The sequence below is a fragment of the Perna viridis genome, chromosome 15, assembly GCF_037379345.1.
Source record: "Perna viridis isolate PV_CMFRI_1.1 ecotype Kerala chromosome 15, ASM3737934v1, whole genome shotgun sequence".
Lineage (NCBI taxonomy): Eukaryota > Metazoa > Mollusca > Bivalvia > Mytilida > Mytilidae > Perna > Perna viridis.
The window spans coordinates 7,086,549-7,114,466 of NC_142459.1; the positions used below are offsets into that span (position 1 = coordinate 7,086,549).

A 27,918-nucleotide genomic window follows, 5' to 3' on the forward strand; every position below is an offset into this window, starting at 1 on the left:
ACCGCTTCAAACTCATTCAAACTTCACCAATATGGAAACATGTATAAAAGCAGATTTCTATAAGAGTGCCAGAAAAATTCACCATCATTTTTTATTAAATATGTAAATTGATTCAATAAAACTTTCACTTATGTAGCATTTCTTAGGACATGTGGAAAAATAATTTCCCGCAAAGAAAATACTGTGAGTCCACGAAGATCAGACAGAAAAGTAGTCTTGAAGTTGAACTATAAATAGCCTCTTCCCTACTTTCACTTTCGTTTTGCACTCATCAAACCAACCTTTTCAGTGGAACATTTTTATGTTATTATGTTAGATTTTCTTTTAAAAAAATTCTTCATCTTACAGTGTGATGTTTGCTCTATTTTATAAGTCATTGTTCATATCATACATCAACAGTTTAAAAAATTCATAATAATAATATTCTTTATTTCATATCTAGATGGTGCTATTCCTAAAATTGCCCATGTAGCTCGTGTAGATTACGTATGCAGCCTTGTAGCTAGGCATGTGTTACTGCTTTGTACTTGGTACATTCAATTTGTGTAAATGCGCTGCTTTCTACAATTATATTTGGGTGGTTTCTATGTCTATAATTATGTGCTGCTTCTGCTTATATAAAATGTGTGTGTTTTGGGGTTTTTTTATGTTTTGTTTTTTTGTTTTTTGTTTTTTGGCATGTAATGTGTGCTCAGCCTTTTACAGGTATTTATCTTGTGCTACTTAAACTTGTTCAAATATATTTGTATATGCTATAAGTTTTGTATGTGCTAATGTCTTCTGCATGTTTCCAGATGCGTCTGTCATATTTTATTAGATATACCTATGTATATTTGTTATTTGTTAACAAATTTCAATTGGTCGAAGAGCTCTACAGAGCTCATGTTTCTATATTGTTATTTTTATATACTCATGCCGACTTTAGATAAAACTTATTTACCTACTTAATGTGTGGAAACTTAAGGAGTTTATATATCCAGTACAAAGAAGGGAGATGACGATTTCTGTCTTTGAAATGCATGGAAACGTTGAAAGAAATTAAGTCTATGAAAGCGCTATATTAATTAGCAGTATTTGTTTGGTTGCCTTTCATTTATCTCTATAAACGCAGGATTAAGTATAGCATACATTAAATGAATGTTACTTTTTGTACTCAATTATGACCGATCTACCGTAAGTCATGATTGGTTTAAAATTGAATCACGGATCATTTCAACGTAACGAGATAACTCGAAGATCTTAATCAAAGTTAGCGGAGTAAGAATGAAATATTGATAGTGATATTATTCGTTTTATTAAAAAAAATATCAATAAAATCGCATTTAAACTTTTTCTTACATAAAAAATTGTAACATATTTGTTCCAAATTTTCATTCGTATTCGTCACCGTCTTTCACTTGAAATATTCTGTATTTATTTCACTTCTGCTTGTTTTTATTTTCAGTAAGAAATTTTTTGGAAGAAGACTTTTAACTTAGAGGTAGTTTTGTTTGAGGTGAACGCCAGTTAGATATAATGCAATGAGATGAGATGATAGTTTTCTTTTAGCCCTGAAAGTCATGTTAGAATGCAAAACCAAGTGAGCATATTTAAAAATGATTGAACAGATAAACATTTGCTGAGACTTCGTGAATGCCCCTGCTGCTGTGTACAATACATGTAGAGTCGGTTTTCGCCACATACAGCACGTTTTTGTTTTATGGGGTCAATGCACCCATGACCTTCGATTTAATTTTGATGTAAACAAACCTTATTCCGTAATGGTCTCAGTATCGTATTAATTTTCCCATAGACCTCTATAGTGAAGTGCATATTTTTAGGACTTTTTAAAAAATATGTAAATTGATTCAATAAAACTTTCACTTATGTAGCATTTCTAAGGACATGTGAAAAAATAATTTCCTGCAAAGAAAATAGGGTGAGTCCACGAAGATTGGACAGAAAAGTAGTCTTGAACTATAAATAGCCATTTTCCCTACTTTCACTTTCGTTTTGCACTCACCTAACCAACCTTTTCAGTGGAACATTTTTATGATATTATGTTAGATTTTCTTTTAAAAAAGTTCTTCATCTTACAGTGTGATGTTTGCTCTATTTTATAAGTCATTGTTCATGTCTTTTGACAAAATATTAGTTTGTAGAGAGGCAAAAAGAAAATGCACTATATTTTTATGGCATCCATGTTTTGACGTACACCCGCTCAGGGATATGCAATACGATACTGGTACCTATTACTAATAAACATTTCAATATAATCCTAAAAGTTGTTGTTTTTCTGCTAGAGTATTCATTTCCATACTGAAAATTCAGAATATCATTGCCCTGCTACAAACATGAGTTTTCTATTAAAATTCTTATATAGGTACCCTATTCCAGGCATAAGACTAATATCTCAATGTTAGCCAGAAAATATTACTTTTGATAAAAAGCTGCTGCATTAATCAAACTAAGCAACTTTGTGGTTTATTCTGACATGGTAGATACATAAGCTGTACTATGAGTTCCAAATCATTATTTAATCCCCACTTGTGAGTTCCATATATGGAAATATTAATATCCGAACCTCCTTTTTTGTCTTTAACTCAAGGGAGCCTCTTGTTTAAAGTAAAGTATAATGACCGGTACAACCAACTGTTTTAAACTATAGATATGGTCATTTCAATTATAATAAATCCAGAAAAAATTATACCAATATCATAGTTTTAAAAAAATATAGCTTTTCATATGCAGAAAATACAGATTTTAAGCCATTTTGGTACCCCAGGCAGATACAAATGGACCTCAATGTCACAGGAAAAGGACTTTTTCTTTAAAACAGATAGCTATGATGCAAGAAATATAGTTTACTGGTATAAATATTATAATAACAATTGTCTGCTTTAGATACTTTTTGAAAAAATTCAGTTTTTATATGAAAAAACACCATTATTTTTCTTGCCGCATTAGAATCTGTCCATTTGAACCACTAAAAAAAGTCCACTAAAAAATTGGCTGATGACTTTTGTGACATTTCTGTGTTTAAATCAACCACACAGTTATATGGCAACTCATTTTAGCTATTTATTTGAAAGAAAAACAAAAAATAAAAAAAATATTCATTTTTTCATATATAAGAGGCAATGTATGGAAAATGACTATTTTCAAGTCCTAACCACATACTTAAAATGTGTTGTAACTTGAAAACTATCCTTTATGCAGGAGTATTACTTGCTTTAGGTTACCTGAATATAGATATGCTCATCATAAATAGTCAAGATAATAATTTTATTGAACTGATATCCTACAAATTCATGAAAACAAAATGCATTTCCAAATTTGGTCAAGATTAACCATAAATGCAAAAAACCAGAGCTACCATAAAAAATCAGGTTCAAAAGTTGGCTAATTCATCTTAAAAGTGTTACCTGTATTGGGGTACTACTTTTTCAGCTGGTAAAGACCACTTGCTGAATATCCAACTTTACTTGAAAAACTGGCTTACTAGGTCTCAGTATCGTATTAATTTTCCCATAGACCTCTATAGTGAAGTGCATATTTTTAGGACTTTTTAAAAAATATGTAAATTGATTCAATAAAACTTTCACTTATGTAGCATTTCTAAGGACATGTGAAAAAATAATTTCCTGCAAAGAAAATAGGGTGAGTCCACGAAGATTGGACAGAAAAGTAGTCTTGAACTATAAATAGCCATTTTCCCTACTTTCACTTTCGTTTTGCACTCACCTAACCAACCTTTTCAGTGGAACATTTTTATGATATTATGTTAGATTTTCTTTTAAAAAAGTTCTTCATCTTACAGTGTGATGTTTGCTCTATTTTATAAGTCATTGTTCATGTCTTTTGACAAAATATTAGTTTGTAGAGAGGCAAAAAGAAAATGCACTATATTTTTATGGCATCCATGTTTTGACGTACACCCGCTCAGGGATATGCAATACGATACTGGTACCTAATATTGACGCGTTTTGACAGGGGTATTATAGTATAGGGGAGAGAAACCCATTACACAAGGTGTGGAAGATTTTTTGGGTATTTAGCTATACCATTTCTAGCTAGACCTTTTTACTTTACCTTGTCTCAAGTACTTTTTCATTACTATCTGACGGGGTAGTATAAACAAAATTCGCTGTTCTAACAGCCTGTGACAGAGACTCATTATAAATATAAATTTCATGCTTCTTTACCTGAATTAATATTTTAATCAATACATATGACAAATGTTTCTAAAAGGTGGCTGTCAATATTCCTATTTTTCATGCCTGGTCGTTCAAATATTTGATTTTTTTAATCTACTTTACAAAGTGGTTTTGTTCTTTCAGTTGTTACAGTCTGGTATTGAATTTAAAAAAAAAGGATGTTTATATGCATAAACTAAATGAATGGAATGTATTTGGATGCAAGTTTATTTTTTAATTAAATTAATTTGATCATATATATATATATATATATATATATATATATATAAATATATATAAATATATATATATATATATATATATATATATATATATATATATATATATATAAGCACAATAAGCCCGTAAACTGGCCTTGCTTACAAATGTCCATTAACTGGCCTTTTACGAAAATCGGTATTTTATTGTTATTTTACGCTATATATTGCCTAAATTAACTAGTTTAACATTATTTTGTGTTACTTAACGGTTAAGTATTTGACTGTATTAAATTTGCAATTTTTGAAAGACATAACTATTTTTGGCCAGTAAACTGGCTTCCTCGAGGCCAGATTACTGCTAAAACCTATATACGATGCCAGCTTACGGCACCTATTTTTTGTTCATGCACAACAAGCCCGTAAGCTGGACTATGTACCCCATGACCTCAGAAAGTTAGTGGGATAAACTGGACTGAGATATAACATTCATTGACGTCATATATAAGGAATGTACGGATTAGCTAGACTTAATTTAAGTTGTTTATTTTAAATTAATCGTGTTGTTGGATCTAATCTCCATGCGCACGTGGTGTGTACAGAAGAGAAAGGGGGTAAATCCCAAACCATGTGTTTGAAGTTTAAGATGTTATTATAATTGTGATAAGTCTTATTCGAAGGAAATATCCTGCAGTAAAGAAACGTCTGTTTATTATCATAAGGCGTGTGCCGATCACGTTGGTGCCGATAATATGGACTTGTAATATATACATGTATCAGTAATGAACCAAGTGACGGGATCTTGAATTCAGTTTTATCCAGCAAGATTTAACATTTCACCAATATGGTGAAACAAGATGGGAATAGCAGAATGAAAGTTTATTGATAGTCATGCATCAAGGTAGGCAAAAAGGTCAAGATCTAGGACATTCATTGTATGCACAAAAAGTCATTTAAAATGAGATTGAACAAAATCAGATACTGTTTACAATACTTAAACAATAATGATCTCTACCTCTGGGACAGTGGGACTAGCAAACAGAAGGGGTACATTGTACACAGGGCTGTCACTTTAACTGTGGAATGTACTAGTAACATTATTGATCCAAGAAGAAACTGACAATTTAGAAATTATTGAAATAAAAGCATCATATGTAGAATGTGGTATGGAAAAAAAATATAATAGGTTGGTACGAGCGTCTTGACATTGAAGCTTAGCCATAGCCATTTGATTTTCCACAGTAATTTGACATGATATTGGTGAAAAATGGACAAAAGTTTCAAAAATCCTCGCACGTTAAAGAACCCTACTGTGGTATTCTCCCGGAGTAGGAACCATAGGGCTCCGCCACAGGAGGCTAAATTGCCTGACCCTACCCACCTCTCCCTATTTCCAGTGGCAATCAAAATTTGTCGACCCCATTATCCTTGTCTCCCATCCCATGTTTCATTTCATCTTCATTTCATGTTCATTTTATTGTCCACTTCATGTTCATCACCTGAATATAGCAGAAATATTGCTGCCTGGGTGTTAAACCCCAACAATCAATCAATCTATCAATCAATCAAAAATCGTAAGTATATACGGTGGTTTATCATACACGTACATGCATGTACATGTACATGTATGATTTGTGGATCTCACACAACCAAACCTTACAGAAATTTTGTTAGCTGTTCGTCTATAACATATGAATGTTGGTACATTTGTAGCAATTGTGGATAGAGCCGGTCTGACTTCTGGATACATGTACTGTACAAAATGTACCTGACAGACAAACTTGTCTGGGTATGTCCTGCATTGCAAATGGCCCTGACAAAGACCATGAGGCCAACAATTGTAGCCTATATTCTTTATTTTTTTTACATTTTATTGATACATGTATTTTATTCATCTGTAATTCCATTTTACCTTTTAAAAGTGGCTTTTGTTTACTTATACAATATTCTTCTTTACAATGTGCATTTAATTTGAGCCACTTCACAACATACATGTATATGTTATTTCGAACCTAAAGTAGGAGGTGCACAATGGGAATATATATGTAATAAAGATTCTGTGAAAATTCATACATATTCTATTCAGTGGTGTAGGAGGATTAATGGATGGGTCCCACCTTCTGTAACAGAAGGAAGGAAGGATAGGCAGAAGGATGGACACCCCTATCATTATGTACATAAACATGTACCCCCCACTCTGCAATCCAGGACTTGTTATTGCTAGAACATGTTTAAAATTGGTCCTAGAACCTAGGATTTATAAATAACATTTAAGTAGCACTCCAGATAAGATTCAGTCAATTGTGATTCATTTGTTGGAAAGCCTACATATTTTTTTTAATTTTTGATACAATTGTATTGTTTATTTTAAAATGTTTAAAAGTAAACAGAAATTAATATGTGGCTCTTCATATCACCCTTGTCTTTAGGAAATAAAAATCATAAAGAATGTATTATAGAATTCAAAATTAAGGGAGATTACTCTGTAAGCAGGTGCGGATCCAAGGACTGGCATGCTGGGCATACGCCCCCCCCCCTAAATTGGTAAGGAAAAAAAATTCACCACAAGTTTCACCCCACAATATTTTTTGCCTTGCTTTGCATTAAATTCAATTAATGCCCCCACTAAACTCAAATCCTGGATCTGCCCCTGGTAAGTGACACTAAAATACAATAGAAGCTGTTTGATTTTCAATGTGAATTATATCTAAGATCAAACAGATTGGAATGAATGCTTATATATTTTATCATAGACCTATTAAGTAACATAATAACAAAAAAAAAATGTGTAGCCTTTTTGTAAGATGTACAATGTATCAGGTTCTACAGAATTTGCATGATTCTTACAAAGACTACTACTTAAGACCTTTCTGGAACTTTTTATCTCATAATTTTTGTCTTTATAAGTTGACAATTAATTACGCCTATTGACAGGTTTCATTATACATGTATTCAGTATTGTAGTTTTCATTGGATATGCACTTTGAAGATATGTGACAAACAACCGGTCAGGTCAGAAAAAAAAACGCCTCATCTTTGTATGCCCTAAGCACACCAACTTTCTTTATTATAAATGCAGTGCTTTCATTAAGAGCCGGTACCCGGTACTTTTACCCGGCTACGGTAGCGTATGGTACCGACAGAATAAAATAAAAACAAAACAAATCTTGAGGAAAAATCTAGTTAACAGATATCTAAGATCGTTCTGTCTGTAGCCCGTGTAGGCTATGTCTCCAAAATTGTTAATTATTGTTTATATTGGTGTCTTCGTCGAGGTCCGCGTCGAAATCTAATCGGTAAAGCCCTTTAACCTACGGGATATAAAGTAGTGTCCATTTGTAGAAAACATGTGGTGACTCAACCACCGATTATTTTGTGCTGAACAAAAAGCTTAACACAGGTAAAGATTCTATAAAACGTGTAAAAAATGTCGTTCGTATTTGGAATTGCCCCATACCCGTCATTTTTCCCGATATTTGTTGTGATTTGTGCAGGCGAGAGCAGGAATTATTAATGTTGACAACGAGTTAACGTCGTGAAACAAACTTGTACAAAATATAATTTAAGGGACGACCATTCGATTCAGCGGGGAGGGGGAGTTTTTGTAAAAATATTCTGGTAACCCTAAGTTTTAAAAGAACATGTCTGGTCTTTGCTCACAAGAATAGAAAAAATCCGAGATTCAACACTGCTATATATATAATATTAGAAAATAGATGCATTGTAATGTTTAAAAAATTCTGTCCGTCTTAAAGTCAACCAGACTGAAAACTGCCAGCCTTGTTCTTTTTCAGAAGCAAAGAATTTATTATCAGACTATGATTTTTAGACCAACATTTCATAATGAGACACAAGCAATTGCTCTACATGTCACAGTAATAATTATAGACAATAAACAACAATGAAGTTTTATTATGAAAATGATTAGTCTAGAATTGTATCTGGTGGGAATCAAGGGGAGTTCCTGGATTTCAGGGTTATGAGACTAAATCAGTTATGATTCATCATATATCTTGATTTCAAATTTGTATGCTTTAATGAATCAAATATTGCAGACTTAATCCCATATTTTCAAGCCAAAATTTAAATCTCAGGAGCTTCCGGGCTTTGCCCTTCCCCACCCTCCGGACCCCTTACCAAGGCATTGCCCTTGACCCACTTAAGCGGCCCCCAGACCCCTTGCCGAATTTATTTGCTACCTTCTACTTTCTGTAAAGTACCTCTGGCTTGAAAAATTAATGAAACTCCTGACGGTTATATACATGTACATGTATCTCTATAGACTGAGATATATATGTACATGTACATGGATGAATTGTTTCTTTTACTTTTCAATAACATTTCTTAGAACTGTTAGACTATCAAACTGTCAGACCATCAACCTGTTGGACTAAAGAACTGTCAGACCATTGGTACAGCCCATATTATTTAAGTGTATTGGTTATTATTAACTAAAGATGTGAATTCAAAAAACGTTTTTTAGATAACATCCGTTATCTAAAGATAGAAGACTTTAATTTATGAATATGATTATGCATAACCAAGTTGTTTTATTTGAACAAAAATTTAAACAATTAAGGAAATAGATACTTCATGATTGTGGCACTGGATACAAAATGTATTTTAGCAGGGGCTGCTCTGGTTTCCAAAATTATGTTCCCAGAAAAATCACCAGCTACCATTTTTTGTCGCCATGTTGTCATGACATGTTAACATGTACCCAAGATTCACTCATGATGCATGTATAAAGCAGGTCTTTTGCTCTAGTCTGTCACTTTCATATGCATAAAATAAAAACGTACTACTCCAGAAACTGGTACTTTACTTCTATCAAAGACTTTATATTACTATTCTCATATATTCAATGATTTTAAAACATGTTCACCTTTGTCATTTATGGGCTAATTTATCTAATACAATATAATTTATTTTTTTTTATTCGATTCTTTTTCTCAAGTGATAAAATTTCTATCAAACTACATTTTGTACCATGGACCATTAACTGTGTCCCTGTTTAATTATCTTGATATCTGAATAGCATTTCTTTAATTAGATTTTGGGAATCCCCATTCTATTTGTTTACCAATTTTTCCGCCAAAAAAGTCACATGGCAAAAGTGTAAACAAATGTCATCCATTTTCTTTTACCAATTCTTTCATTTCGAAGTATTTAGACACTTCCTGATGGGATAATCATTGTTAATTGGATTTAATTTATTCTGTTATTAGGTGAGTCTGTTTCTGAATGTATTACATTGTTAAACAGGGCTGTGAAACTTGTGTGTAGCCACGTGCACATAGCCTTAATTGTGTTTACCTTTGACCAGATGAGAATTTTGATTGGCTCAATAATATATTTACATTTGATTGACACCTCCCATGAATATATTCGCCTGGTCTAATTACCTTTAATTGCTTTCAGTCGTTAATAGATCATAGTCAATTAACTCTGACCAGGTGTCAACACAAAATTAGAGAGAATATCCGTTGCTGGTAAACTAGCTGTCAATTTTAATATACAAAACCTAGGCGCCAAGAAAATCGCCAACTGGCTATTTTTGTCGCCAGATAAAATAAAAAATCACAAATTACGACATTGGCGAAGCCCAGCGCGACCCCTGTTTTAGTAATTCATTCATTTACATGTAAGCACTTGTAATCTTGTTTCTTTTATATTTATAGTTGCAATGTACATGTATTGCTGAAGCTATAAAAGACATTTTGACATTTCCGAATTCTTTAGAATTACATAAATGGCATTGCCTATCCTGATATAGTACATTATGCCAGCATAGTAGTATCAAAATACAACTGTGCATCGACCTTTGAAATGCCAGAGTCTTAGAATATAACTTCAGCAATAAAGCCTAATGAAGGAAACACTCAAACGACATGCACAAGTTTTGAAATTCCTTGACACAACAGATTATGAAAGCAACGTATGAATATATACATGTATGTTGAAGCATAACAATGGGGGATAACTGAAGTCTTACGAGCAGTAGACAAGTGCATGTGCAAATGCAATTATACATGAACATGTAGGTAAACAGTTTGCCTGAACCCATATTATTGTACATTATTACATGCATGAATGTACATAAATAATACATTTATACTCCTTTGTGTACATGTACATCTGGTTTTCATTTTTAAGACAGGAAGAATAAAAATAACGAAGGTATGAAAAAATAGTTTTGATCGTTCTTTAACTCCTTAGACTAGTAAGGGCAATATACAAGGTACAAAGAAATTGTAGTATTTTCATTGATAATTTAAATAGGAGGCGAAAATGATATTCAGTTCTTTATGCAGAAATTTCATTGTAAGAAATACATGTATGTGGCTATGTTTGCTGGATGCAGGCTTTAATTTAAAACATGGAATTGTACATACAGTGTATTAGTACATGTACTGGTATATAATTTTAAGTTATCAATTGAATTATATGTATGGAATGTACATGTATAAGAAATTACTGAAAAACTTAAAAAGGTTAGTATTGTCAGCTATAGGAAAATAAATACTACTGTTTTTCCTATACCTGAATGTAGGGTATGAAACTCATTCAAATTCTGGTCAGTCCTGAATACAATTTTTCAATATATGGCTTTATAGATTTTTGTTAAAATTGGTCAGCCCTGTCAAAAAAGTCTCGGGCTGGGGACAGGCTACTATTTCTAACTCTGCTGAATGGTGTTTTTCAATTTTTCAACACATGCAATGCAACATCTTGATACTTGTAGCATGTTTTTGCATAGTATCACTAAGATGAAACTTGATTCACAAAAATGACAGAAATAAGTGTATTACTATGGAAAAAAAAATAACTGGATAACTTTCTGCGGACACTGCTTCATGGCGTAAACACACACTTTACACCTACATGACTTGATATGGAAGTTTTCAAAGTAGGTGCACTTTGTTTATGTATATTTGAATGTAAGAATCACTCACTGAATGTATTTTTGCTCCTTTCAATTTATATTTTTTCTAGAAATAATGTTTTTATGCAGTTCTTGAGGATTTTGAGAAAAAACAGTTATTTCCCCTTACATATGGTCACTTAATATCAGATTCATTCACGTACAACTTTTTTTTTTAAAGGTGCAAATTACTGTTACTATTTAATATGGGGTAGGCATCACCTAAATCAGCGAGCACCATGAGCTTTACCATGTATCGTCTGTGCGAGACTTGTAAAAATAATAAAGGACATTACAAAGGAGGGGGGGGGGGTCGACCCGGATGAAATTTTTGCCTCGCAAGTGCAATATTCTTATTTATATTTAAGCAGCAAGCAAAATCAATATTTCTATTTGAAAAACAAATAAAAATATACAGGTTAAGATTACATTTCAGTAAAAAAAAATCCTCTTTTCTGATAGTTTCAAGTCTTTTTCTAATTTGTTATACTTATTTAAAGAAGTGAATGTTATATTTATAAAAAACTTTGGGAAACATGTGGATGTAAGTGCGTGTATCTCTGCTGTTTAACCTGGAAGCCCTGGTAATATTTTCTTTCCACAAGTTTCTCTCAAATATAACCCTGGTTCACCAGTAACGTCTTATATTTTCTTACTGAAATGTAATCTTAACCTATATATTTTTATTTGTTTGATTTATGGAAATGATGAATTTTCTCTGTAAGGACAGTCATTTTTTGTTACTTCAGGGACATGACTTTTTTTTTCTTAAGTATATTGGGGAATCTTAAGGGAAATTTAGAAAGTACACGTAATAGCGGTAGAGCTCACACTGCTTCGTGGCACTCGCTATAAATATTGTAGTTTACGACAAATCTGGAATAACAATTTTTATCATACTTTAGTCATATTTCTTCTTGTAAACCTGAATTGTCTGTTACTCAGTCCGATTCCTAAATGTCATAGCATAAAACATATGAATTTCATGTTTTTTGGTAATATGGTGGCAAATTGTGAATTTTTCATGTAATAAATACAGTATTCTGTCTTTTATAGGTTTAAGCAATCGAGAATAGATGTCAATTGCCAGGTTTTAGAGGTTTGACTGAACAACTGTGCCCTGCTGTTGCACCACAGCTTTATGTATTTTGACACTTGATTTGAAAATAACCTTCTTGAAAGATTTATGTAAGCATTTTTATTTGTTAGCATATACCACACTATTCTATCATGTAGTTAAAATGCTGATTTTATGCTTTACCAGAAAAAAAAATATGTGTTTTTCATTAACTAATTTCCTGAGATGGAAGATGTGATAAAAATAAGCAAATTTTACAGTGTTATGTATTGGGGCTATGTTCCTATAGGAAATACACTACTTCATCAAACTAATGATGAAACAAGGGTGTATTTTGTTCAGCTTTCATTATTTATGTAATGAACAGCATTTAATATATTTTTTTTTTGCAGGAGGAAAAAAAGCTGTCTTGCATGATGCGCACATTAATTCTAATATGCCCTGGCAAGGATCAAACCAAAGTATGAGAGCTCTGTAACTTCTTATTTGTGTAATAAAATGGATACACTTAGTGAAAAAACACTTTTCCTGTTGCTTCATTCAGATAAGTGGAGCTAAAGACACTGTTTTTTTTTCAGCTGATAAGATCTTTTGAAACAAAGTATGATATATCCTTTTGTTACTGGGAAAATGTAAGGCAATAATTTAATTTTAAATATAATATGTGTACCATATTTCTTAAGGCTGTAATTCTATACCTACTTATTTTGCCCAACTATACAATTTTGTTGGTGCACATACATGTACATTGTAACATACATGCACATTGCCTTGAGAAAAAGAAAACTAATAAAAATAAGAAAAATTGCATTGCTATTATGGTTATCATTTCATTATTTTTCTGGAAGTACATGTATATATTGTTGCATACATTGTACATATTGGTATCACCTTGTCTCTCTTTCTGTGAGAATATTTTTACTTAAAATTGTTCTGCTCCAAGGGGATGGATTTCAAATTTTATATGAGGATTTATATATGTACATGTAAAATGTAAGTAAGAAACAAGTTGTTCTCCAATGTCACCTTCCTGTACGAGTTGGGGTATACCTAGCACAACACTGCATACAGCTTCATATTTCTTGAAGATATCTAAAATTTACATATGTACATGGTACATTTATATGTTAAATTTATTTACAGGCATCAAAGTTGAATGGATCTGTACTGCAGTCTGGCTTGTAAACATTAGCTACTAGATTATGCTCTTGATGTAATAAGGATTCAGGTATTTAAAACATGTTCTTATACTTCCTGCAAACAAATTTAGGGAATATATTGGAATCTCTTTGTCTGTCTGTCTGTCTGTCTGTCTGTCTGTCTGTCCAACTGGCCACAGTTCTTGTTAGCACAACTCCTAAACCGCTGAAGGGATTTTGATGAAACTTTAAAGGAAAGTTTGAATCTTTTGTAGATGAACATGAAGGAATATAGTTCCTGTTACGGACTCCAAAGGGAGGTAATCCAACTTAAGGGTTTTTATACTGAGCATTGCATGCAAGGCAAATGATAGACTTTCAGTCAAACTGGAATAGGTATCAGATAGGTCCAAAGAAGTTGATCAAGGTAGTGAATTCAAAGAGAAAGTGGTCTTTAAATTGGGTAAAAATTAAGATATATAAATATATATATATTATTATTTACAGTATTTACGTGAAGGTACAGTACACTGAATTATTTTTTTAAAAAATGGACATCACTGTTTACCTATCCTATCTCCCCCTTTCAGCTGTTGTCCCTTTTTAGCTCACCTGGCCAAAGGCTTTATGAACTGTTGGCATCATTTAGCAGCCCTCTTTGTTAACAATTTTTTACACTCTTCTCTTTTGACACTACTGGACCAATTAGAACAAAACTTGGTATTAATGTTTCTTGGGGTATTCTGCACCGAACTGTGTGTGGAGTTTTGATTCCTTAAATAACATGGCCACCATTACTAAAAATAGAAAATAGGGATAAGACAGTAGTTTGCACATATCTGCAAAACCATTATGTTTGGCTAAATTCTGACAGCAGTTGAAAGTGTTTAGAATAGTGAGATCTATCTCTGGTCAAATTTTCATTTTAATCATTAAGCCATGTTGAAATAATTACCCTTTTTTAATGCTTTGTCCCTATTTTTAATGTTATTTCTTTCAAAAATCTTTTCCTTTGAAGCTACGGGACCAATAAGAACTAAAGTAAGTATGAATATTCATTAACTTGTTCTATGTAGATCTGATGTGGGGATTTTTGACCCATGGAAAATATGACCGCAGTTACTTAAGATAGGACAAAGAGGTCAGTCCAGTTTTTCTCTTACATGTATATATCCAAAATTAAAAGGTTTAGCCAAATTCTTTCATTACCAAAATGATCCCTATCATAAGGCCTACAAATGTCTTTTGGGATCAAGTTGTCAGACAATGCCTTGTTAGAGGTTACAGACCACCAATTCAACCAATGAGCATTTGGAACGTACGCAAAAATAGTCCTACACAGAAATTACCCCTGTTCCTCATAGTGCTGTGAAAAAAGTTCTCATCTTATTTAAAAAATTTAAACAGTTTCTGAAAGGAAAAACATTTCTGTACATTTTATAGGTGCATTTTGCTTCTTGTGATGTGAAGCCTAATCTCCATAATGATTTTTAAATATACCCGTATCTTGTGAAAACACTGGGATTTCCCATGCTATTTATAGACCCTTCACTTCCGGTGACCAGTACTGCACTGCAAGTCTGCTAACCCCACATGCCATTCTGAGGAATGTGAGCTGACATATGTAGAATCATGCTGATATATAGTCCTCTGCAGGTTAAAGTTAAGGTAAAGTCCAGAGAAGTCATTGAATATTGTGAAATTAGCATAGAAGCCTATGGGAAGTGGAATTAGTGGTTTTTGGCCTTAGAGTTATTGCCCTGGAAAGGCAAAAATAAGGTTTTTAGCAGTTTTTAGCCAGTATCTTGAAAACTATCGTAGAAAGAAACTTTCAATTAATGAAATGATCCTTATGAAAAGTTGTATCAAAGTGTACATGATTTAAAATTGTTGGATGACTCCTTGTTCGAGTTATTGCCCTTGAAAGGCAAAAATTTAGCTAGGTGAGTAATTCAAATCATGGGAGCCTCTTGTTTTCTAAAGCTTGCTGATAATGAGTTGATTTTTTGTATTTGAGTCTACCATAATGAGTTACAGATCAAGATTAAGTTTTTGTTCCACTTCACTGATTTTTTCAGAAATTATGGTCCTTAGACTTTGCAAATTTTACAAAAATTAAAGTTTTTCAGACACTTGCAATTAATGGGCTGATTGTTGGTGTATTATTCGACTATGATGAGTTACAGATCAAGCATATTTTTTGTACCATACTGCTGATTTTTACCAAAATTACAAAATAACAGTTTTTTGCACTTTTTTTTTCTAAACTCTTGCAGATATTGAGCTGATTTTTTGGTATTTGAGAATTCATTTTGCATTTTTGTACCCTGATTAGTTCAGATCAAGTTTTTGCTTCATTGAAATTTACTTTGAATTAAGGCCCTTTAAACTTTCCCTTAAGCTCACATGGACAAAGTTCCCAGTGAGCTCATGCTTTGACTTTGTGTCCGTTTTCTCTCATGTTCATATACATGAATTGGACCAGTTTTAACCTGACTTGGCAGAAACATTGTACGCAAAAGTCTCTACAAAAGATCCACTTATGGTTCCCCTTAATCAAAATGGTCCCCTTAGAGGCCATTTAAGCTTCTGATTGGCCAATTTTCAATGATCAACTTCTGAAATCACAAGTATCAATGTTTTGAAACATGATAGGGTTAATGACTTTGATGCCTTCAACAAATGATTCACCTTTTGTGGGGCTCTTGTAACTCATGGGGTGGCTGCAGCCACTCGAAATTGCCTTTGAAACCTTATGGGAAAACACATTTTGGCCTTTATCTTTGCTTTTGCAAAGCGGTCAAAAGTGACCAAACTTGGCAGAAATAATAAAATGGACAACTTTAACATTTGATTAAATTTTGATTCCACTTGATTAAACAAGATTGCGGCCGGAGGCCATTTAAGCTTCTGATTTTCTGAGTTTTCAATAATCACCTCCTCTGAAACTACAGGTGCCAATAATCTGAAACTGAGTAGGGTTAACTACCAATGTCTTCTGCATGATCCACCTTGTGTGTGGCTCAGGTGGCACAGTGGGTGGCTTTGGCTTATGAAACCCTATGTGGAAACATGTTTTGGCCTACATGTTTACTCTTCTGAAGGCAGTGGTGACCAAACTTGGCAGAAGTAATGAAAGGGACAACCCTAACAATCCATTTTAAAACACGTGCCAAAATTTTGAAACTTGATAGGGATAATGACCTCAATACACCTTACAAATAGTCTATGTTTTGTATGGCTCTGGGGATGGCAGGAATGATGTATGTATAGAAAACTCTCTTAATCTTTTATTTAAATGATCTAATGATATGACCACATGATTTCAAAGTTTTAAGGTGAGTGATTCTGGCACTCTAAAGCCTCTGTTTTTTTTTCAAATACATTTTATTTGAGTTTCCAATATGTGAACACAAGGGTATGTGAGCATTTATAATACCCACCACTTGCAAAGAGGGAGTATTTTTGGGAATGGGGTTGTCTGTCTTATTTTGACTATTTTTGATCAGAATACACACAAATAATGCACATACAATGCATATTTTTAGGTTCAGTGTGTTTTTGGCACTACGTGTTCGGGGGGGAGGGGGGGGGGGTAGTTGCCATTTAGCCCAGAAGTGGTTAGTGAGACCTAAGGAAGTTAGATGGACAGCATTTTCAGTCAGAAACAAAAAGTTCTGCACTTTGATTGATTCACAACCTGTATATTCTTCAAAGGAGAAGGGGTGAATACTTACCGTGATAACGGGTCTTATTGGCCTCAAATTCAACTGAAAATTAATCATAAAGTGTTCAATAATTTCAGTTGTGAATTTTGAGACTTGAATCAATCACAAATGAGAAAACATAAAGACTTCTAATAATTCTTGAATTCAACGGACAGACAAATTGCTTGAAGTTTACCAATAATAAAATATTATATTGTACTTTTTGATCACTCTCTGGTCATATTTTTGGCAAGAAACTACTTCATATTTAGTAAATACATTCATTATTACATAAATTAGCATATATATGTAAAAATATAAAGTTGTTTCTTAGGTTTTGACATAGTTTTCTGGATGTATATGTAAGTATGTCTAAAAAAAAAAAAATTTATTGTATAACAAAATCTAAAATTCTCAGCAGTTTTTTGCTAAATTATGTAAAAGTATGGCACCATTATGACTCCTTTACAATGAACTAATGCCACAAATGATTAGTTTTCTTATTTTTTTATATTTTACTATGTTTTGAACAACTTATACAACAAAGTTGATATTTTTAGGCAATATTCATAGCTTAATGCCCCTTCACCTTTTAGAATTTGGACCTTTTATTTAATTTGGTTTTCATTGGGGTTAAAAGGGATGAAGTTTAACTTTATTTTGATTTTAAAAAAAAATAATTCTTTTGTAATTATCAACATACTAAATGTATCTGTAAATCCCACTTTTCACTGAATTTTTTAACAGTTAAATATCTGATTATAATTCTATATTCTATGATCACATTCAGCATTAAGAAAGTTGAAAGTTTTTCAAAGTTAAGCCCTAAGATGTACACAAACATGTTTGATATTGTATTTAATTTAAACTATTGACTGTACAAGTACCTGCTCTCAATATTCAGTTTAACACCTGTAAGTTGAATCAACTGGCGCACTGAGATAAATTAAATTATACCCCCACTTGAAAAGCAGGAGGTATATAGTGATGATGTGTCCATCCATTTATCTGTTCCCAGTTCTAATCTGCAACTCCTCTGAAACTGCTGAATGAAATTTGATGAAACAGATTCTTTGATATTGTGAAAGTATTTTGATTTGTGGATTCCAATTTCTATGGAGCAGGGATGAAACATAAGTTTGTGGATTATCGAATTTGTGGTTTTGAAGTTTTATCAGTGGGAACCTACTTTTCATTGGGAACCAAAGAAACAGGTCCTGTTATGGCCAATTTTGGCCTCGAAATTTGGAATTGTTCAAAATAGAGCTTTTTATCCTTTTTTGTACACATAAGTGTTTAAACCAGCTAGTTTGATAAGATTTAGGCCAAAACAGAAAAGCATCTCATCATTGTAGCACAAACAAAATTGCCTAAATGATGAAAAATCCATAAAATCTTAATAATTCAGCATATATTTGATGGTTTTTGTGAAATATCAATTTGGTCACATTTGTGATCATTCTTATCTTTATATATATTGTGTAGTTTGTAAGATACAACATTTATGTCAATATTTGGATAAACACGGATATCAATCACCACTCCCTTTTTAGGCAAAAACCATAGAGAAATATGCACAAAAATGCAACAAAATTGAAGATTTCACTACTACGTGTTAATTTTGACTGCTATTAGGTCAAATACATTCATGATGTCACCAAAATCGGCTGAGATGTATTTACTTCAACCATTATCTAGTAAAGACCAAAACAAATCTTTCAAAAATGTTGAATACTGGGGCCAAAATAGGACCTTACCAAACCTATTCCTTTCATGGTTTGGCCTACCCACTGAGACCTTGAAAAATGGTACCCCAGGAACAATTGTACTTTTACTGTACATGATTCCATACTGCATCTCCTATTTTGTTTTCCCATCTGATTGACTTTTGGGGTTTCCTGATGCAAAATATGTACTTAGTCATATGTAGACCAAAAGGGTACCCTCTGCAAATCGTCTACTTCTCTGAAAATGCTGAATGGACTTTGTTGAAATTATCACAGATTCTTTATTACATTAGACCTTTGTGTACCTCCAATTTGATTACCATCTGAATGCTAAAATCACTTAAGGGGTATCATATATGGTTTCTGGGGAGGGAAATAACTTGTGAGGGTATCACCATGTAGGCTTTGCTCACAGTTTCCTTAACTTAACAGGTCAAAATTTTATTGCTAAAATAATCTTTTTTATTTCAGCAGATCATTTGAAGCCTCCTGATGTACCGGTTATATGGTCTGTAATCTAGCAGTCATGACTCTAGTAGAAAAAGCTTTTTGACATAATAGAATATGTAAGTCAAAGAATTAGCAATATTTTTATGGTTATAGTACTGCTGTAAGTTCTGAAGTTAATGAGATTTTGTCTGTGATTATATATTTTCTATATTTTCATCTTCAGTAATACCAACAAGTTATTACTACTACTTCTAATAGTTGTGATTACATCCAGTCACAGTTTTATAACACCACTAAAAAAATTGATATGGTATAATGGAATCACCCTGTCATCCTAGTCATTGGTGTCTCTTCACTTTGGTCTTTTTATGATAACACAAGTAAAACTAATTCAATTCTTTGAAAGCTTTGTTCCTAGGGACAGACATGGTGGAGGACTCCATAGTTTTGGGTGGTTTTTTGCCCCAACTCCTTTGAAAATATGTAACTAAAAAGAGGAAAAAAAGGTGAAATCATTTGAATTGATAGAAAAATTTTATTTTAATTCTATTTTTTAAGGAATTAAGTGTCAATTTGTTCCTCTTAAATTTTTTTTTTCAGATTTCTTTAGAAGCATATTAGGGGTATACAGAAAAAATATTATCTTGCCTTGGGAAAATGAGCTAACTCCCTTTTAAAAGCATTTAATTTCACACCATTATCTAGGCTTCTTGTGGAAGAAATAGTTTCCTTTTGAAAATAGTGTCTTATTTGTTTGTGCAATCTAGATAGTATTGTTGGTCATTGTTATCAAAAAAACATATACCTTGGTGACCCTTAATTGCTACCCTATGTAAAAACTAAGTCATTTTTAGCTCACCTCGCTGAAGGCCATGTAAGCTATTCCCATCACTGGGTGTCCATCGTCGTCCATCATCGTCGTTAACAATTTTACAAAACTCTTCTCCTCTGAAACTACTTGACCAAGTGGAACTTAACTTGGTATGAATGTTTCTTGGGGTATCCTGCATAGAACTGTTGTGGGGATTTTTGATCCATCGAAAAACATAGCCGCTGTTACTAACAATAGAACATAGGGGTCAGACAGTAGTTTTTCGCATATATCTCCTAACCGGGATAAAAGTGTTCAGCATGATGAGATCTATCTGTAGTCAAATTTTCATTTTCATCTATTAAGCCATATTGGAGTTATTGCCCTTTTTCAAATTTTTTTTGCTATTTTTAATGTTATTTCTTTCAAAAATATTCTCCTCTGACACTATTTCACCAATTGAAACAAAACTTGGTATAAGTGTTCCTGCATAGACTTGAAGTGGGGTTTTTTGATCCATTGAAAAAAACATTGTCACTGTTACTGAAAATAGAACATAGGGGTCAAACAGTAGTTTATCGCATATATCCAAAACCATTCAGTTCAGCCAAATTCTTTCATAGCTGAAATGATCCTTATTTTTAGGACTACAAAAGTCTTCAGTCATAAAATTTGTCAGACGGCTTCTTAGAAGAGTTATTGCCCTTCACAGGAAAATGACAGGGTTTTTTTTTACAGTTTTCAGCCAGTGTCTTGAAAACTATGATATATTTAGACTTTCATTTACTGAAATGATGCTTATGATAAGTCCTATCAAAGTTATCTTGAGTCAAAATTGTTGGACAACTTCTTGTTTAATCTATTGCCCTTGAAAGGGAAAATTCAACAGGTGAGCAATTCAGGCTTTTGGGAGCCTCTTGTTTTAGTACAGCACTACTTCAAATCTTATCTAATTAAGTACTTAATGTTACTACTCGAAATCCAGTCTACATTTTTTATAAAGTTTATACAATGGTGCATTTATTGGTTTTAGCATTTCTTTCCCTTTTTCGATTAATTTGAATCAGTGCTTTTACAATAAATATAATGTATAAGCTTTCTTAAAGGTTCACCATTTTAAGTACTAGTTGTCACTTAGTTATCTGACAAGTAAACCTATTTATCATACTAGAATACTTTAATTATCTGACTAGTTAACTTACAAGAAAAAAATTGTCTTGGTCATATAATCACCCTGTCCTCTCAGTTATGTTAACTTGGGTTAAACTTGTCTGGTCTTTTTTTAAATTTCAACACACTGTTCCTAGGGACATGGTGGAAAGCCATATTGTTTTTTTGTGGTTTTTACCCCATCACTTTTAAAAAGAGGGAAGATGAGTGTTATAATTGGAATAAAAAAGAATGTTCTAAATCTGATTTTTATGTTTCAAAAGTCAATGTGTTTCTTTTAAAATTTTGTTTTAAAAATATTTACAGGGTAGTCTTTGGAGTAAAGGGGATACAAAATTGGGTCATGCAAAATTTTTTGTTCAATTTTTGGTCAAATTTAAAAAAAAAAGTATTTTGTATTGGATCCCTGCATGTGTTTTTTCATCAGATTTCTGTTTCTCTTAAGGTTTTCAAGTCATTAAAGGTCAAAGAGGCCACACCCTAAAAAAATGTGCTTTAATTTCAACGATATTTGATGTATATAGTTAGTATTGTCTCCTTAGTTGAATGGTAATGATGCAAATGTTGCATACCATGATTTAACTTCATTTTATGTTTTTTTGCAGCAAATGCATAGCGGTCTAATGGCCCCACCCACCCTTGACCAAATTGGATAACAAGGCATAGAGCAACCCCATTCTAAATTTTGTTGAGGGATTCTAAAATTTCCTACATCTCAGGTACTCTTTTTCTGCAATATTTTGGTTAAACATGGTAACAAAGCGTGATACCTTTATTTATTTGGTTAATTAGGCTGGGTTTACTATGTGAGTGGCCCTTTGCAAGTCCGGGTGTCAAAAGAATAGGCCTGCAGCAGCGCTAAGCTTGTCATAAAAGGTGATTAAATAGTGCTCAGAAACCTAGCCATGGGCTAGGCGCTCTGCTCACAGAGCAACTGGGTTGTGTGCCCCAGGAGGTGGAATGGGGTACCCCTGGTATGTTACATGTTGGGGTTGTCGGGAAAACCTGGCCGCAAACCATGGTGCATCATGTTGGGAAAGATGCCACAGTCCTCACACTTTAGAGAACCCTGCTGTGGTGTTCGATAGGAGTGGGAACCTTTGTGCTCCGCCACAGGAGGCTAAACTGCCCTACCCTACCCATCTCTCCCTTTTAACTTGTGACAATCAAAATTTATTGACTTATTATCCTTGTGTCTCATCCTTTTTCATTTCATCATCATTTCATGTTCATTTTATCATCCCTTTCATGTTCATCGCATGAATATAGCTGAAATATTGCTGTTTGGACATTAAACCCCAACAATCAATCAATCAAGTAGGTGAGTGATTCAGGCTTTTCAAGAGCCTTTTGTTCTTTTAAATTGTTTCTTTTTTTTTTAATATATTCCTCATATGTCACGAAAGTTTTGCGACATTTGAGGAATCTAATAAAAAAAAATTAAGATACAATTTTTAAGGTATTACTTGTTTGCGTCATTTTTAAGATTTTCGATTAGATCACTTGATTATGAAGCACTAAATTTGCTACATTTAAGTTAATCATATCTGGTATGTAGTTGGATTAGCATTACTACATCACAATTCAGTTTCATTTTTTGCATATGCGTTTGCAGTCATGTTTTATTGACTTTATTGATTTTGAAACTTCAGATTTAAATGTTAAGTTTTCTTTTTAGGTCAGTTTAGTATGAACCACTTGTGGTAGATCACTGAATCAAAATTATATATAAGTTTATGCATATGCCCCGGCATTCACGATCTAGTGACTTTGAAATTTTAAACTCTTGTAAGGTTGTAATTTGCTGTAGTTTTGCCTCTAATTGGTAAAAAGTAGATCTTGGGATTTTTTTTATTATTAATCAATTTTGTGATTTTGTTCAGTAGAAGGTTATTTATTGTTAAGGACTTTTAACTCAGTTCATTTGTCATGTTTACTCCATTGCTGGGGCTCATGAATTAATTACAGAAAACGATAATAATTTTTTCTGAAATTTATGTATATAATTCGGCTTGTAAGTATCTTTAGGCCAGAGAAGTTTTATATAGTTTGCGCTTGTGAATTCTTTTTAATCTGCTCAAATGTGTATATTGACATGCACATGAAAATTTATTGTGGTCTAGTGCCTAATAGGGGGTATCAGAAATGTTATTTGCTAGTGTTTGGGGGGGGGGGTAAGTTGATGTTTATTTTCAAGAATTCTGTAAATCTACATGAAAGAGTAATCAAGGGAACCAAGGTTATAGCAGTAAATCAAAAGAATGTAATCCAGAATCAAAGGCCAGACATGGAAAACAGACATACATCCTCAAAAGCATCCTCAGCTTTTCTAGAAACACCAGCCGAGTTGCTCATAAAAAGTCAAGTCCAGGGTAGCTGAAAGAGGAAAGGAAAAATTTGACACGCTGAACAAATAAGTTTTCATGGCGCAGATGGATACACAGTAGCGATCCATGAGTTCATGATGACGATTATAAAACTTCTGTTGTGATGACTTCAATCTTGTAGCAACAAAATACTGTTCCAGAAGCCTATTTGTTAGAGTTCTAGTGCAATACAAAAAGTCTGCGTAGTTTCGGCAAGTTCTGGCATTATGTATTAGTTGTGATATAAACACTTCATATGCAGGAGCTGAAGGAACTTGCCACAGATGAAAGGAAAGTTGACAATTCTGAATGAAAAGTCATCACGTTTATCGTAGTTTGGTGAATAGTTTTTAAGTGTAGGTCAAGATATGAGGCTGACTTTGCAGTGGCATTAGTATCTTTTATCTCAAGTTCTATGGGGTAGATGTGATTTATCAAATTCCCGAAATTAGGATTGTTTATAGATAATACGTCATCTATATAGTGGAAACTGAGATTAAAAGATCTAGCCAAACGATGTATAATGTTTTTAAGTCGGGATTTTAACTGAGTATGGGAAATAGAGGTATACAGTGTTGAAAAATCATAGGTTTTAATGCTATCAAAGTCTTGAACTGATTGTCTCCAAAAGATCTTTTCAAATTTTTCAGGTTCCACAGTAATACCACTATGGGAGTAATAAGTGTTGTGGTAGGACTGTAGACCCTCTTTGACAGTTGTGAGTATAGAAGTTAAAAGTATTGAAAGAGGTTTGGTGGTACATTTTGCAGATCCAGCTATGAAACGTTGTTTGTATGGATTCGTGTGGAGTTTAGGAATCCAGTACATAAATGGTAAATCACAATCATTGTCCTTGGTAGAGAGACCAAAAGAAATGTACTCTGATTTTCCATTGAAACTGCACTATACTTTTGCTAGGGCTGCTAGGTGTGAAATATAAACCAGTGAGCAAAACATTGCTCAGCTTTGAGATTTTCTGGACTAACTATACACTAGGAACATTAAAACAACCACAAAATTATCTGTGAACAAGGTTTAGACTGAAATCTGACAATTTAGTTCATTTTTATGAACCCAATTAATTCAATATGTCAAAATCAGGGGTTTTCACAGCCTTGTCTTAGGGTCTATAAAAACACAGAGTTGTGTTTTTTAATTGTTTTGAAATTTTTGTATTTGCTAGAGAAAAAACATTTATAATGTGAAAGAAGACCTCATAGTTTCATTCCATTGACATTAATACATCTAGTCAATACATGTATATTCATGTACCTTATGAGGTCTCAGAAATACTTTATTTAGAGTAAGTCATACAAGGTAAGGTTTCAAAACAGACAAATTTTGTAGAAACACACATAAAATACAGCTGACTGTTGGCTTATGTATCTTATAAGCTTAGAACCTTACATTATTTCACATTTTTTCAGCTTTTTGTTCAAAGCCAAAATAAAGGCTAGCATAAGATAAAGGTCAAAATCGCACTTCAGCAAGCTATGTAAAGGTCTGGTTTAAAATGATCTGAAGTGACACTGTTAGCTTTGAAACCATTTCATATTATTTCTAATGTACATTTTAATATATATAGGCCACTTCAAATTTTAAGTTGATCCTTTTAAGTCACTGTCAGAATCACAAAATGAGTTTTCATACCTACCGCTTTACGTGGTCTTAAAAAACACGTTTTGCCTCAAACCAACTCTAGCTCTTGTAAATTAAAATACACGTGATGATGCAACTGATGTAAAACAAGTTACCAAAAATATTGCATTTAAAAAAAAAACGGACTTTTTAAAGGGCTCTTATTTATTTTGACCACAAGACGTGAGTCATGGAATGAACCACTGATAGTTCCCCATCTCCAGGTCATATGAATTTATTCCAGAAAATTTGTTACTTTTTCTAATATTTATATATAAAATCAGGCTTGTAGGTATCTTAAGGCCAGAGAAGCTTTATTTAGTTTGTGGTGGTGGAGTTTTAAAAATCTGCTCAAATGTGTATATTGAAATACACTTGAAAATTTATTGTGGTCTCTCGCCTACATTACGATATCATATCTGTTTCATCCATATGCTCTGCAAGTACTATCAAATATTGAACAACAATGACCATGCACAACAGGCAAGACATACATGTATCTCTGTGATAACAGTGTTTATTTTTGTAAAACAAGGGTATTTTTGTTTTACATTAGGAAATGTATGAATATTTGTCATAATTTGTTTTTATATAATTCCTAGAAATATTTTAACTTTTAGTTAAATGAATGCATTCTTATATGTTTGTAGGTATGGTTTACAATGGCCATAGGGATCGCAGCAAGCTGGAACCAGTGGAATGTATTAAAAAGACAGAACAAACTGTACCATTATAGAAATAAAAAAATATAAAATTCTAAAGTATGTATATTTTTTTAACAAGTCACCCATGAAGACTTACAAGGTTAGGAATGCAAGTCCACTTGAGCCACAGGCTATCCTGTTAGTGTGTCTGCTATCTTGTCTATAATTACTCATACATGTATCTTACTAATAATGTGATGTTAGAATTTTAGTGTGCAAGATACATGAAGGTTAATAATAGAGCAATATTTAAATAAGGCCAAGTATTAATCTGTTTATCACATATTTTCATACAAGTTTTGAATTATTTACTGATTTGTATTTCCAAACAAAAATCATGAAAGGCTAGTGATAGAATTGGTGGTCTATTCTGTTAATTCTTAATGTTTCTGTTGCAAATGACTTTCATTGGTGCTTATAGCAGTACTACTTTCTGATATGTCTATTGTTGCTCCAATGTTCTTACTGCCTGCCTGGGAAAAAGTTTGTTTTGTGCAGGTGTGTTTACCTGGTTATGTATTCCATTGACATACAATTCACAAATCTAGCGTTCTTGGTCAGTAATGTTACTCATTAGAGTGGGGACTACATTTCAATCACCATCTCCATCAGTCCATCCATCCGTTACACCCTTTGTAACAGATGTCTCTGCTCCTACTGGAGGGACTGCTTAGATATTTGGTATACTGCTTTCTCTTGATAACCTGTACCATGTTTTCCCTTTTCAGGTTCGTTGCTCATCTATTTCCTGTGTACTGGTCGACTTAGTATATTTTTAGTAGCTGCATGATGGTAGGCTTCGTAACAGATTCCTCGGCTTCTACTGGAGGGGATGCATAGATATTTGGTATATTGCATTCTCGTGATGACTTGAATTGGGTTTCCCTTTTCCCAGCTTTTAATGAAATGAGTCATTGGGGGTATTCTTAGTAAGACATAGCGTGGAACCTCTGGACATTTAACCCCATATTTCCTATATTTCTTAAACAAGGTAAATGTAAAGGATATATAATTTTCGAGACCAGCTTACTGTAGTTTGCGGATTTCTGACACATTAGCTGGCATTGGAAGGTCAGTTTATGGTACGAATGTTCTTGACATATACATTGTTACAGGTAACTTGAATATTGCATATGGACACAGCCCCTGCCAACAGATAGTGATAATTTATTTTTACAAAAAATAGGGATACTACAAGGCAGTTCTTATGCTGATTGTTATCAAATTAGTTGATATTTTTATTTATTTAAATGTATGTTTACATATGACTTCTGGAAACGGGATGTAAAATATTCCTTTGTTACATGGCACAGAAAATTTAAAAATAACTATTTTATTAACAGGTTTTTCACGGAAAATATGTGCTTAAATCTACAAAAAGTTCTGTTTTCTCTGATAATATGACATTTAACGTCTTACTTCTTATATTTCTTCAACAACAAGGTAAATATAAAGGATATATAATTTTGGAGGCCAGCTTACCGTAGTTTGCGGATTTCTGTACATTAGCTGGCATCGGAAGGCCAGTTTATGGTACGAATTTTCTTCACATATACACTTGAATATTGAATATGGACACAGGTACTACTATGCAGTTGTTATGCTGATGTTTATCGAATTGGTTGATGTTTTTATTGATTTGAATGTTTGATTACATATGATCACCGAAAACCGGATGTAAAATATTCCTTTGTTATGTGGCAAAGAAAATTTAAAACCGAACTACTTTATTAAAAAGTTTTTCACGGAAAATATGTTCTTAACTCTACGAAAACTTCTCTTTTCTCTGATAACATGACATGTAACACCT

The 27,918-nt window shown here is 32.9% G+C and overlaps 1 protein-coding gene and 1 long non-coding RNA gene across 17 annotated transcripts in view; both read left to right on the forward strand.

The window, feature by feature from the left end:
- LOC148596746 (uncharacterized) overlaps positions 1–27,918 on the forward strand; it is a 144,939-nt gene that overhangs the window by 161 nt on the left and 116,860 nt on the right. For 4 of the 9 annotated variants that reach the window (XM_088562828.1, XM_088562838.1, XM_088562840.1 and 1 more), the window contains exon 2: positions 1,445–1,579. The exons of 2 other annotated variants lie outside the window; for them this stretch is intronic. The gene's annotated coding sequence lies outside the window, so the exon portion shown is untranslated. Of the gene's footprint in view, positions 1–442; positions 1,580–27,918 lie in introns of all 9 variants that reach the window. 3 more of the 9 variants (XM_088562832.1, XM_088562837.1, XM_088562829.1) reach the window with 2 other exon arrangements.
- On the forward strand, positions 4,566–26,165 carry LOC148596747 (uncharacterized). Of its 8 annotated transcripts, XR_015918816.1 has the most exons (8): positions 4,566–5,294; positions 12,375–12,506; positions 12,789–12,857; positions 13,540–13,624; positions 19,441–19,535; positions 22,006–22,119; positions 24,417–24,599; positions 26,055–26,165. It is a non-coding gene; the product is annotated as an uncharacterized LOC148596747 (long non-coding RNA). The 8 variants fall into 8 exon arrangements; XR_015918821.1 differs by lacking the exons at positions 22,006–22,119; positions 26,055–26,165 and adding an exon at positions 14,554–14,576 and having other exon boundaries at positions 4,577–5,294; positions 24,417–26,048; XR_015918814.1 differs by lacking the exon at positions 22,006–22,119 and having other exon boundaries at positions 4,581–5,294.